Here is a 14,815-nt window from a genome sequence, read left to right on the forward strand (position 1 = left end):
GGCTAGAAGGAAACCCATTGGCAGGAAATGGGTGTTCAAGAAGAAGACAAATGCAGAAGGAAAGGTGGAGAAATACAAAGCTTGGTTGGTAGCAAAAGGTTATTCCCAAGTGCCGGGAATTGATTTTGGTGATATTTTTTCTCTTGTTTCCAAGAGAGCTTCTATTATATTATTGTTATCTGTTGCTGTTGCTTTTGATTTTGAGGTAGAACAAATGGATGTGAAGACAAAATTTCTTCAAGGGGATCTAGAAGAGGAGATCTACATGAAGCAACCTGAAGGCTTTGTGGTGAAGGGTAAGAAAGAATTGGTATGCAAGTTAAATAAGTCTCTGTATGGGTTAAAACAGTCACCAAGGATGTGGTATTAGAAATTTGATACATTTATACGGGGACATCGCTTCACTAGAAGAAAAGCAGATCATTGTGTGTATTTTAAATTAATTGGTAACCATGTTATCTATCTGGCCTTGTATGTGGATGATATGTTGCTAGTTGGAAATGAAAAAGAAATTATCTAGGATTTGAAGACCCAATTTTCCTCCAAATTCGACATGAAAGATCTTGGTTCTGCAAAATATATTTTGGGCATGGAAATTAAAAGAGGTCGTGAAAAGAGGAAGCTCTGGTTAAACCAGAGGAATTATGTTAAAACAATACTACAGAGGTTTAATATGCAGGATAGTAAACCAGTGAAGGTTCCTATTCCTGTAGGTGTGAGGTTATCTATTGAACAATGTCCAAGACACAAGAAGAGGAAGAGGATATGTCCTATGTTCCATTTGCAAGTGTAGTCAGTAGCTTGATGTATGAAATCGTCTATACTAGACTAGACATTGAAAATGCAGTAGGAGTATTGAGTGTGTTTATGTCAAAACCAAGGAACAAGCACTGGACAACAATGAAGTGGGAATTTAGGTATTTGCGCAGTACTAGTGATTATGGTTTGTGCTACCAAGGAAGACTAGGATTGGACAGAGTGTTGGATATATGTTGCTTTGTTGATGCAAACTGGGTTAGAGATCTAGATCAGAGAAGATCTATAAGTGTGTATGTGTTTAACCTATTTGGAGGTGTAGTTAGATGGATGGATAAGATACAATCTCTAGTGGTACTATCAACTACAGAGGCAGAATAGATGGTAGCCAGTCATGAAAGCAAGGAATTAGTTTGGTTGCAGAGATTCTGTTCAAGTATGGGGTTAGTACAGGGAGATATAAGGATAGACTATGACAAGTCAAAGTGCAATTTTCTTGGTGAAGAACCTTGCGTATCATTCAAAGACAAAGCACATTGATGTTCAATACCAATTTGTGAGGGATATGATGGAATAATATTGTAGATGCATTGAAAAAATCTATGAGCTCTGAGAAGTTCTCTTGGTGTAGAGAAACAATGGGCATTGCAGGGCTAGATAAATGACTAAGCTCTCTTGTGGCCCCCTGTGGAAAGAAAACAACAAGTGGGAGAATGTTGGGTTGTGTTATATTCTTTCCACGACTAGCCCACGTAGTTGATTGGGGGGTTAGAAGGGGGGTGGAGCCCCCCCTTCATTGCGTCAATTGTGTAGCGGGGGGGTAACAGGGGGTTTGAGAGGTGTAGGTAACCCCACTCTATGGGGTCTAGGGAAACGCTCTGGAAAATTTTGTTTTTGGACCCTATATTAGGTTAGGCAGTCCTACATATGGTTTTGTGCATTATTTTTCGCACATGGTTTTGGACGCGATGGTTTTTCGATCCATGGTTTTGGACGTGATGGTTTTCCATCCATGCTATTGGATACTTTGGCATGTATAAATATGTATTGTAACATTGAAAGGAACATAATGAAAAATCAATCTAGTAGTCCCAGTTTTGGGATTCAGGGGAAAATCTCTGTGTATATGTGTTTTATATGTTATGCCCTCGCATTGTTTATTTTTTGTTTTTAGAATTCATGTGCAGGTAATTTCTGTACGGGGTTAAAACCTACAGGAGGCATAAAATTTGCATAAAAATCCTCCATGTTTAATAATTATTTCCTGAATTTCTTTCCATAGAAACTAATAAAAACTTGGTTTATGGATTTTCCATAAGTTAATGAATGAAAAATGGTGATCGAATGGAAGGAGAGTGGGAATGAAGCAAAATATCATCAAGAATCCCAATCCCTGAATTTCATAGCGGCCCTTCGAGCATGTGGGTTATTGAAATTATTCTGTATTCCTAGGATTAGAACCTATATTGAGTTACTGCAACATTTTGTCAGTTGGTGGGATGTTGACCGCGAATTGTTCATCACTGGGGACCAAGAGCTTGAGATGAATATCTCAGACATATATTTCATCATGGGTTTCGTCAAGAGGGGACAATGGATCCGTCTATCTAGTTCCAATACTAGAGGGGAGAGCAAATATATGTTGATTACGAGACATTTCCGAAGCTCTCAGAAAACCAAGAGTGGGAAGATATAGATAAGGACTATCACCAATCTCCTGCTAAGAAAAATTCTCCATCCAATGGCCAGAATAGCTAGAGTTCAGGCCTTGCATGAAGCAACTAAGTCTCGTTTCCATTATTGCATTGATTTCCTAAGTCCCATAGTTTTCAACTGGTGTGAAGGATTTTTCGTCAACATGAAAGACCATCTTACAAAATGCAAGACAGGGAAGCTGAAATAGTTCGGCTATGGATCTACATTGGTGATGTTCTTATTCAAATGTGTGCCATTATTCATATATCAGTGGATAAAGGTGGGTGCTCCAGTGCCCGGGGATCCATGATTACTGAGATGGGGTGAGTTTATGCCTCGACATGGAGGTGGTAAGAAAATGTCATTTCCTCCAACATTCTTTGGATGGTTACGACAAAAAATAATAATGGTAGATGATTGGGTGTATGCTAGAACAAAATTTTGGGGAGATCCCCACCTTCCACTTCCACCTAGTACATAGTGGACCGATGTAGGTAAAAAACTATTTTTTAAGGTTTTTCAAGTTTTTGATAACTTTTATTCATGTGCACTTAGATTTGATACTTGTGATTTTTGCAGATATTGGACCAGAGAGACCTCTAGGGGTTTCTATGATATCCAGGAGGGTGGCATGACAAATCGAGGATGCACCCTATGAGGAGGGAGTTGACCCAATAGTAGAGGTGGAATTCAACTTGGAAGCCTTGACAAGAGGCATTCCATAATATGCATCTATTGATGAGGTGCCACTATGATATCAAAGGCATATTGTAGGGGTGTCAGCGAGACTGCGTTGGCTTTTGAATCGAGTCATCAGATTTGTTTCATGCTACCATGAGAACCATGTGGGTATATAGTCATCTCTAGTTTTCATTTTTATACACTTATGTACGCTCGAGAAGCCATGTGTCTTAGAACATAGATTTTTGAAATTTTGATGTAAAAAAGATTTTTCAAAATCTCTCTCTCTATATATGTGTGTGCATAAAAATATGTATATATATACATGTTTTACCTGTTATGCATGGTTCTTGTTTTACATATTTCGCAAATGTCTATATAATACATGATTTTCCAATGTATTTTTTAATGCATTTAGATGTCTTGGAATATGTTAATAAGTAATGTAATAAAAATTCATTTCCAAGGGATGAACATGTAAATACATCCTTAAAATATTTGGGTTTCTAATGGAATAATGATAGTTTAATTGTAATACAATGAGTTGTGAGTCAATTTTAACAACTAATGCCCTAATACCAAGGGAAATAGCTTTTGACAATAGTATAATAACTGCACTATATTCGGCAATATTGTTAGTTGTTGTTATAGCTCCAAATCCCACTCTTACGATTTGTGATGCTGTACTCATGGCCTAGGGCAACCCTTCCTTCCAGACCTGGTCCAAAAGTTTAAAAAACAATGTTTTATTCCCTATACGCGACTTTGCCCTGAGTTACACGCGTGTACACGCGGGTTTGTCATATCCAACCCGCGTATATCTATTAAAACATTTAAAAAATATATAATTTCCTCTTTTTCGGGCGGTGATCGCGGGTTTACCTGCTGGATCACCTGTTAGTGCCCATGGCCCAACTGTTCCCAACCAACTCCTAACTAAACAACTACTTTGGAGAGGGTATAAAAAGACATCAATGGGAAGGCCAAGGAGAGAGGAGAGAGAGAAGAGAGCAAGATCATAATGCTGAGATTTTTCCCTTAGATCAGGTCTGAAGTCCCTAGTGCTTTCTGCACTTCCCCCATCTTGCATAGGAAACCCTTGTTTCCATGTATATTGGTGATCATTCATCCTTGATACCATCTTTGGAGTAGGACTTGGAAGGAGCTCTTGACGGAGGCTTGAGGCTGGAACGAATCCGGGAGGAAGCATGCTTGGAGCCTGCTGAAGGTGTTCAGGTGATATCTTTCCGATATTTGTACTTTATTTGCCTTTATTTATAAAGAAACACGTCTTTGTTCCCGAATAATCTTTCTTTATGCTTATGAAATTCTTGTGTTGAATTCTTGTAAAAGTGGTTACTTAAAGATTTTTTATAACTAACTTTATAGCATGAAGATGATTTATACATAGATATTTGTACTGGTACTGTTGTGTTCTTTGGTTTGTTTGTCTTGCAGGTCAAAGAAAGAAGAAGGGAACTCCAAGGAGGGTTTTCACTCTAACGGTCTTCTCGAGCATAGGACCATAGGTATGTGCCCTAAACCTTAGGATTTGCTTAAAAGTAAAGATGATGGTTGTGTGTGTGTTTCTTTAAAATAGCAATTTTCAGTCTAGTAGAGTCTTAGCCCAAAGGACCCTAGGGGTACTTTCCCTTAAACCAGAATTGGCGACTCTACTGGGGACAACATTCTTGTTGTTCCTAGTTTGGGTAGTCCTCAAGCCAATCGAGGCTCAGCGCCTCTGTTTATTGGTTCTGACTGTCTGATATTTTCTTGAATCCAAGCTTTTTCAGTTTTCAGTCTGTTTTTTTTATTTTTCTTGAAAGACTTCAGATACGCCTTTTTTCTGGATTACAGAAGCATATATACGCTAGTTGCACTAAGTGAACCCGCGTATATGCAGGTTTCCTTAGTTTCAGTCGCGTATACACGCATTCTGCAAATAATTGCAGGTGCGTATATTTCATTATTTTCAAGATTTATAATTTTTCTTTTTGCTGAATGTTTTTCTGGTGGTTTGGGTCAGTGTCAAGCAGTTATTTCTCCAGTAACAGTTCCCTGTTGGACAGGGGGCATCTTGTTTTGAAATCTCTCCAACTATAAGGAGTGCTAGTCTTGTTTTTTCGTTGATTGCAAGCGTCATTGATTTTTGACACACAAGATTTCTGTCAAAGTATCTTGATTGCTCTGTTTCGGCAGAGTGTAAAGATTGTTTTCAATCTTTGTGTCTTTCTTGTTTTCATGACATTTGTGTTTGCTTAACGGAATCATTTTTTGTGACCATTTGCTCCTTCTTTTCGAGAAATTTGTTTGTTGCCATTTTTCTTGAAACTTGTCTTTCAATATTTTGGACTTTCATTGCTGTTTTTGATTGACGAAAGCGATTTTGAACACAATTTGTTTTTGTTGAGTTTTCCTTATTTGAAAGGAGTTAATTCACAAAAGTGTTTGGTTGCTTGTTTATCGATCATTGCTATCAGTTTTTGAGAGCTCTACCTTGAAAAAGACTTTTTTGGTTTGGTTGAAAGAAAATCTTTTGAAAGTTTTTAGTTTCGCTTTCTTAACTTGCTTCTCATTGGATTTCCTTTTTTAGTTTTGCGAAGTGAAAGTGCTTTGTTTTTTATCTTAAACTTGTTTTTATTGTTTGGACGAAATGATTGTTCACAAATCATCTTCTATCTAAACCTTTCAGTGGCAAGACAAAATTTGGTAAAGCAGCAACTTTCCTTCTTTGTTTTTAGAGTAGTCTTTGAATCGTGCATCACATTTAGTTCCTGCATTAGAGTAAGATTTGCATCTCTTTTTTAGGCATATTTAGTTTTGTTAGTTTTTGTGAGTGTGGAGTCTGAAAATAAAAAGAATATTTGCTTATATTACAAGTGTCTCTGAACCTCATAGAAGTTGCTATTCATCGAAAACAAAAGTGCATGTGCATATAGATAGGTTTTATTAATTTCTTTTGCGTCCATAAAAACACCACAAGTTTCATCTCCATAACCCAATGACTTAAAGAACAGCCAAATAAAATCAAGCGCTTAATTTAAAATCCACTAGAACTTTTTGTTTTAGTTATTACACCAACAAGTTTAGGATTTTAGGGCCTTGGATTAGGCGAGTGGAGAGTTAACTCTCCAAGGCCACATTAAAACGTCAAACATAAGAGTCTGATTAAAGAGAGTAAATCCAATAGCATTAGGGAGACCAGGAAAACTCCGGATCTGGGAGTTAAGCACGAGGGTCTGTGAAGACAGGGAAGAGAGATACCCCCTCTCCTACTTGTCTAAACTTACCTCAAGACTGTTCCGTCTGGCTTCTGCGACGAGTTGGTACCCATAGTTGCCTCTCATAGGGATCTGCATAGGTGGCTGGGGAGGGGAATCCCGTGGCACCTGAGGTCGACGTTGTATCACTCTCGACGGTACTTCCGGAGGGCACCCTTGCGAAGCTTGGGGGCTTGCACCGGCACAGGCTGTTGTTAGGAGGTCAGCGTAACTTCCTCTGATACCTTCGCTGATAGGACTGGGCCCTCATCATCCCAGACTATCTTCGGAAGGCCCTTTGATTCACTTTCTCGTATTTTGGTGTCCGGTCTCAATCACCCGGAGCGGAAATACTTGAAAGTTGTTTGACTGGCTGTGTCTTTAGGAACTTTGTAGTGTGTGCTCTGTGCTCCTAGTCGGCTTAGCTTGTAATTTTTTGAGTCTTTAGCTAGATCATAACAAAAAATTCAAAGTGGCTGACCGGTCTCCAAGACGGTCTCGAAGACTTCGTGGTCTCTCGCCACCTAGTTTAGAGCCTTCTCCTAGAAGGCGCAGAGGGGATATTACCGGTAGGGTTCGTCCCACGCCGGTTGGCGCATCGGGGATTGATCCTCCTCTCGGGGATATTAGCGGCCAAGCAAGGCCTGGTACTTCTGAGCAAGAGAGGGATACTCCAATCCTTTCTCGAGTTCGCTTTCAAGCGGAGAACGACGTAGAGGTAGAAGAACTTTCAGAATCATTAGTGATTCCAAATTCTCCACTACCATCTAGTTATCCGGACGTATTGCAATACGTTGGGACTCCGTCGAATAGACCTGCAAGTCCAGGTTACGCTCAGCGCTTACCTTTTATAGTCACTACTGGAAGCATGGCTTCTACGAGTGCTGCGACTATGCAAACTCCAATATCGGTGCAAGGGGGAGGAACTATTTCCATCCCCTCCGCTTCTTTGTTCGGATCGTTTGCTAGCACATCTTTGGTAGGGTCCACCTCCATTCCGTCTACGAGTGGAAATGCCCAAACCAATGCTTTCAGTACTGGTTCCTTCCTTTTTGGCACCCAATCACAGGGTATTCCTTCAGTTCCGTTCAGTGCCGCTACGTCCATGATGGGCGGATCGGCTTCATTCCAGGGTTTCCCTTTCGGGAGTGGTCATATCCCACATTCCAACCCAACGGTAGGATCCATGCCTTTCTCTTCAATAGGGCAGAGCAGCAATCCTTTCCAAGGTTGGAATAACCCTGGGGCTAGTAGCGCAGGAACTGCGAATCCATTTATTGGCCAACAAGGAGGTAGGCCGTATTCCACGGTTAGCATGTTTCAAAGTGTTCCTCCCCTCGCTTCGGCCTGGAATCCATATCAGGGGTTATCAACCCCTTACCATTCTTTAGGAGGGAACTTTGCAAGTTATGGAGGTTATACGGCAGGAGTTGGTCAAACTCTGAATTTTGCTGGACCACAAGGCTTGCCTGTTGGTTCAGCTGGTTCTATTGGTCACTTGGGGCAGCCTGGTGCCTCTCAAATCCCAGGACAATCTTTTCAGAACTTTGGGAGTTCTGCCCAGTCTGGGTGGAATCCCCTAGGTCCTCCTAGGCTTCCATTTCTGGCAACGTTAAACTTGCCAGATCTCACTAAGCTAACGAACGACCCTATCAGATACAATCCGGCCTAGCCTCCGGTCCCAACCAAACTCCCTTCGGACATTCCAAAGTTCGAAGGGAAGAGTGGTGAAGATCCGGGCGACCATGTAACCACATTCCATTTATGGTGCTCATCTAACTCCCTCATCGAAGATTCGGTTAGGTTGAGACTCTTTCAGCGCACCTTGACTGGTAATGCGGCTAAGTGGTACATAGAGTTGCCAGGGGACAGCTTTACATCGTTCACAGACTTAGCTAATATCTTCTTGAATCACTTCCAGTTGCCTGTCCGCTATGACGCCGGAACTGAACTTCTGGCTACCTTTCGCCAAGATAAGGCAACCCACATTTCTGATCACATACAGGAATGGAGACAGAGAAAAAGGCTCATTAAAGCCGAGATCCCTCCGGAGTACCGTCTAGAGTGGTTTTTGAAGGCTTTGCAACCCGAGATCTCCAAGGATGTCTCCATGTCTGGGGTCTATTCTGAGGAGCAAGCCATTTTTAGGGCCCAGCAGTTAGAACTGATTTACTCTCAGTCTGGGATCCTCCAAAAATACTTGCCAGATGCTCCTGGATCCAAGGTTGATTTAGCTAAGCCGAAGCCAGGTCCGCATGCGGATGGCATCGTGGGGTCAGTAGACTCGACTACAGTGAACTTGTTGAACCAATTGCAGCAGTTGTCATTACAAACTGCTCCTAACAACCAAGTCACAATGTCTAATCCTCAGGCTTCCCAAAATTCTTCCATTAACGCCGTCCAATCCGATAACCCCAAAGGAAATCAAAATTCCAATGGGAAAAAGAAAGGACGTGGTAAAAAGAAGAATTCGGATGGGAAGCCAGATGCAAATAAATCTGGCAGCAATGCTGGTGGTGGTAAAGGTGAGTCGAGAAAGAAAGTTAAGTTCCCTTGCAAGTTATGCAGTGGGGACCATCTAACTCATCTTTGCCCTCGAATTGAAGACGCTCAGCGCTTGTTAGGACAGCAAGGGACTTCTAGTTCACAAGCTGTGTTAACTAACCCATTTCCCCAAGGGCAGCAACTTCTTGCTGGCGCGAATTCGAATCCTGGTACCTCCTCAGGGGGCAATCAGGAAGGGGAAAAATCATCAAATGTTTTTATGATGGGTTCAAACGTTAACGTGACCACTCGGTCACGTGATTATGGTGAAGCTGAAACATCTAAGGATAAAACGGCTCCCGGAAGTAATGACCTTCATATTGAGCGACCGCTTGTTGAGACTATACCTAGGATACCGAAAGGTTCCGCCAAACGCACGACGATTAACCCTAACGCTAGGGCTGCCCAAAATTACTCCATTGTGGAGGATTTGGCTCAAAGCCCGTGTGCTATGTCCGCTTTGGAGGTTCTCCAATCATGTCCGTCTCAAAGAAGTGCTTTACTCTCCGCCATTGGAGCAGTCGACACAAGTAACTCGTTAGTGCTCTCTTTCGACATGTCAAGTGTCAAAAAGAGACTCCCTCATCATATGGCTTTCCAGGTAAAGTCAACATACCGGAAAATCAATATTTTTCGCACCGTTATAGACGAGGGAGCTTCCACGTGTGTCATGTCCATGTCATGTTGGAAGGCTATTGGTTCACCTGCGGCTGTTCCATCACCAACTGTCTTAACTGCATTTGATGGCCATTCTCACAAGCCGCATGGGATTATCCCGACTTTTCCTATATGTGTTGGAGGAAAAGTTGTTAATATCGAAGTAGAAGTCGTAGATGCTAACCTAGATTATAATCTCCTATTAGGAAGGAACTGGGTGTACGAGATGGAAGCCGTTGTATCGACTCTGTTTCGTGTCATTTGCTTTCCTCATGAGGGGAAAATCGTTAAGGTTGATCAATTGGACTATGCTCCAATCGATCCTCAAGCAACTTCCGACTCTACGGTTCCTTTGGTGGATAACCCTCGCCCGCCGACTGAGAATTTAGGGGTAGGGATGTATTCCTCATTGATGGGTACGTTTGATCTTCCCTCTCCTTTTGCAAGAATCAATGCTATTTCATCATCCAAGGAGTCTTCTCGAGAAAAGTTCTTTCGAACTCATTATTTTTCCGACCCTTGGACCTTGCCTTCACCTACGACCACATTAGTAGAAGGACAAGTGAATGGAATGACATTTCCTATATCTGCAGCTGAGCTTAGATATCAGTCTATCGTAGACTCTGCAGATAACCATTCTACTCCTTTTTCCGAAGAGGAATTAGATGGTCATGTGGCCCCCGCTTGGAGTTTCGATTCTAACTCTGCTATGGACTGCTTAGATTCGGTTCTACCTTCTGAAGAAGCAATCCTCGAGGTGATGATGGGTATAGATCGACCTTGGGAAGACTTACACCATCGTTCATATTTTCTTCCTCCATTGCAGGAAGTGGAATCTAGATTCTCCGAGCTCGTTGGTAGTGATGTTTGTACGGTATCGAACCCTTTGGCTCCAACACACTCACGTGCTGAAGGGAATATGTCGGTAATTTCAAAGACGATACCTATAAATATCTCTAAGAATCCTAACATCGTCGAGAATATCTTCATCGGAATGGAGTGTTCCCCTGAAGAAATTCAAATTTATACCGACCTATTCAAAGAATATCGTGATGTATTTGCTTGGTCTTATGAGGAAATGCCTGGCATTGATCCTTCTATCGTCCAACATGAGATCAAGACGTACGAAAACGCAAAACCGATTCGTCAAAGGCTTCGGCCGGTTAACCCTAGGAAAGCAGCAGCTATCAAAGCTGAGGTGGAGAAGCTGCTAAGGGCGGGTTTCGTATACCCTGTTCCTCTTACGGATTGGGTTTCAAATCCAGTCCCTGTAGACAAAAAGCAAGGAACAATCCGTGTATGCATCGATTTTAGGGACTTAAACAAGGCTTGTCCAAAAGACAATTACCCCACGCCATTCATTGATCAGATTATCGACGAGTGTGCGGGTAATGAGATTTTCTCCTTTATGGATGGCTTCTCAGGTTATAATCAAATCTCTATTCGTCCTGAGGATCAGCATAAGACTGCCTTCATATGTCCCTGGGGTACCTTTGCATATCGAAAGATGCCTTTTGGTCTTAAAAATGCTGGAGCCACTTTTCAGCGGGCCATGTCCTACGCTTTCCACGACATCAAACATATCATCGAAGCATACTTAGATGATCTCGCTGCTCGTTCTCGAAAGAGGACTGATCATCCTAGTCATCTTCAATTAGTTTTTGAGCGATGTCGTTTCTATAAAATCCGGTTGAATCCCAATAAGTGCGTTTTCGCGGTTACATCCGGTCGGTTGTTAGGGTTTATTGTGTCCGATAAAGGGATCCGAGTAGATCCCTTCAAGGTAGAGGCAATAGTTCAGTTGCCTCCCCCGTCATCAATCCGTCAACTTCAAAGTCTTCAAGGGAAGGCCAATTTCTTGAGACGGTTTATAGCAAACTACGCCGAGATCACTAAAGGGTTCATGCGTTTGTTACGGAAAGGAGTTCCATTTGTATGGGACGACTTTGCGCAACGGTCGTTTGATGCTTTGAAAAAGGCATTAGTCTCTGCCCCGCTTTTGAGTCCACCGGATTATGGTAGAGACTTCCTTTTATATCTCGCTGCAGCAGAATCTACCATGGGTATGGTTCTAGTTCAGGAAGACGATGCTCTCGTCGAGCACGTGGTTTATTATTTGAGCCGAGGCTTAATAGGCCCTGAACTTCGCTATTCTCCGGTTGAGAAGTTAGCCTTAGCAGCCGTCCATGCTGTCCAGAGGCTCCGTCATTATATTTTGCTTCGCAAAACTTTTGTCATAGCGGCGGTCAATCCATTCCAATTTGTCCTCAGTAGGCGAGTGATTGGGGGCAAATATAATAGATGGATAGTTATTTTACAAGAATTCGATCTCGAGTTCTTGTCCGCCAAGTCTAAGAAATCTATGGTTTTCGCGGAGCTAATTTCCGAGCTTCCTTGTGGAGAGGATATTGTTTATGAGGAAAGTTTACCCGACGAGCATATATTCCTCATCTCTTCACAAGACCCTTGGTATGGAGATCTCATTGTTTATCTCCAGACTTCGAAGTTTCCCTCTACTTTCTCCAAGGATGAACGTCGTAAGTTACGTCACCTGGCTAAAAACTATGTTATCATTGGTGACACATTATACCGTCGAGGGGTTGACTCAATTCTTCGACGTTGTTTAACCTTAGAGGAAGCAGAGTCTGTTCTTAATGATTGCCACAGTGGGGCTTGTGGTGGTCATCTATCCGGGCTTGCTACAGCCCAGCGCATCTTACGTGCCGGCTATTTTTGGCCTTCACTCTTTAAGGACTGTGTGGAAGCGGTAAAACGCTGCCACCCGTGTCAAATTTTTACTCGCAAGATGCGCGCGCATCCAGCTCCCCTCTTTCCCGTTGTCACCGTCGGTCCCTTCACTAAGTGGGGTATTGATTTTACGACTTGTAATCCGCCTTCAGCGGCGAATCACAAGTACATTATCGTGGCCGTAGACTACTTCACGAAGTGGGCGGAGGCCATGCCTACTTACAAGAACGACAGTGACACGGCAGCTTTGTTTCTTTTCAATCAAGTTATCTCAAGATTTGGCATCCCAAGAGAGATTGTCACTGACCATGGCAGTCATTTCCAAAATCAACTAATGTCCGAATTGGCTTTCAAATTAGGTTTCCGTCAGGAGCATTCGTCCCCTTATTATCCTCAGGCCAATGGACAGGTCGAGGCGGTCAATAAAACTCTTAAGACGATACTCCAACGGACAATCGATAAAAATCGGTCCAATTGGCACATTATGTTGTATCCGGCTCTTTGGGCATACCGAACCTCCGTCAAAACGGCTACTGTTTTTACTCCTTTTCAGTTAGTTTACGGGATGGAATCTATCTTTCCGGTCGAATGTGAAATTCCATCTCTAAAATTGGCTGTCGAGCTTCTTCCTGAGACTTCAAGTCTCGAGGAGCGCCTAGTTCACCTGGAGCATCTCGATGAGCAACGTCGAGATGCTGCCACGACGAATGAGGCACATAAGAAAAGGGTTAAAACTCAGTATGATAAGTCTGTCCGTCCTCGTGTCTTTTCAGAAGGTGACCTTGTCTTGGTTTATGACCAAGATAAGGACGCCTTGGGGGCAGGCAAATTCAAGCCTATGTGGTACGGTCCTTTCATTATCAAGCGAGTCTTAGAAAAAGGATCGTATGAGTTAATTGATTTCGAAGGAAACAAGCTGGCGGAGCCCCGAAACGGGCTCTATTTAAAGAAGTATTTTGCTTAGTTTCACCAGGCAATGGCTTCTTTGTATTTTATGTATATTTGTACATATCTTATCGAGCATTTTCTGATATCAGCACTTTTTGGTCTGCTTTGGCAGGTGTTGATGGATGATTTGGTTTATTTTGGATTCGCCGATGGTGCTAGTCGGCACACTCGGAATCTTGCTTCCGCAGCTTGGGTACTTTATTACCCAACTGGTCAGTTGTTGACATCGAGAGGCGTGTGTATCGGTCCTGCTTCAAACAATATGGCCGAATATACAGCTGTTATTAATTTGTTATCCGAGGCAATCTCTTATGAGATCGACTCGTTGGTAGTATATCTTGATTCGCAATTGATAGTGTCTCAGTTAAATAACATTTATCGGGTTAGAGATCCATTATTATATCGCCAATATTTAAGGGTGAGGTTGTTGCAAAGATCATTTATTTATATTAATTATTTGCACATTCCAAGATCTCAAAATTGGTTAGCTGATTCTATCGCTAATCAAGCATTAGACTGGCATATCAATCATTCATCATCATAAAATAATGCATCAAAAAGTCAAACTGTATATATATATATATCGCAAAACGCGTCTCGAGTGTACATATGTGTGTCCAAAAATATACAAAATTGGGACTCAAATGCCCATAATCATGTCAGGCATATCTAACGCCTCGGCTCTGGATGAGCATCTAAGTAATGAACTATAGCATTGGCCACGCGCCGGAAGATGCGAACCCAGTCACGTGGCATTCCAACCACATGACGCTGCATATCTGGAGGAAGGTCCTCCACCTCGGCCATTGGTACTTGGCAGCTCAGTCTCGCCAAGTGTCGCTGGACGTTGTTGAGGGTCCTTTCCGCATCCGCAGCCGTCTCTTCGGCTCCTCGGCCACGCCGTCCATGTCGCGGGAATCCATCTGGTCGTACAGGCCCAATGTCTGGAACATGATCATCATATTAGTCATTTGAATCTCGTCAAAAAATTGTGTTTTTCAAAGTTCATCATTATACTTGAAAAATCATAAAAATCATAAAAATCATAAAAATCATAAAAATCAAAATATCTTACCGATCTCGCCCCATGCTGCATCTGGTGGCAACACTAGGTCAGGATCTCCGCGGAAATCCAGTCCAGCATAGGGGTAGTCATCTATGGCGATGATCTGTTGCTCCCACCAAGCAAAAAAGTCGTCGTCAAATGCATTCCTGGGCACTTCCCCACCCCCCAGACGTTTCATCAAGTCAGCCCACCGGCCCATACGTGGATCACGTGGACTACTGATGGGAACTGCTACCCTGGGGCGGAGTGCGGGAACCTTCTCGAAGAAGAAAGTGCATAAAATGGTTCCGTACCCAAAATTCTTGGTCTGTCCCCTCCTGATAGAAGTAAGTTGTTCCTTCATGTTGGAAAGTAGAGGAGTACACCAGTCAAACACCGTGGTCAGACAGTCCACTGCTACGCTCATGTTTACCCGTGATGCCTGATGTAGCGAGGATGATCCGTTCACTCGAGCTATAGT

The sequence above is a fragment of the Pinus tabuliformis genome, chromosome 1_2, assembly GCF_031772625.1.
Source record: "Pinus tabuliformis cultivar Carrire ecotype Pingquan chromosome 1_2, CPIR1, whole genome shotgun sequence".
In the NCBI taxonomy this organism is placed as follows: domain Eukaryota; kingdom Viridiplantae; phylum Streptophyta; class Pinopsida; order Pinales; family Pinaceae; genus Pinus; species Pinus tabuliformis.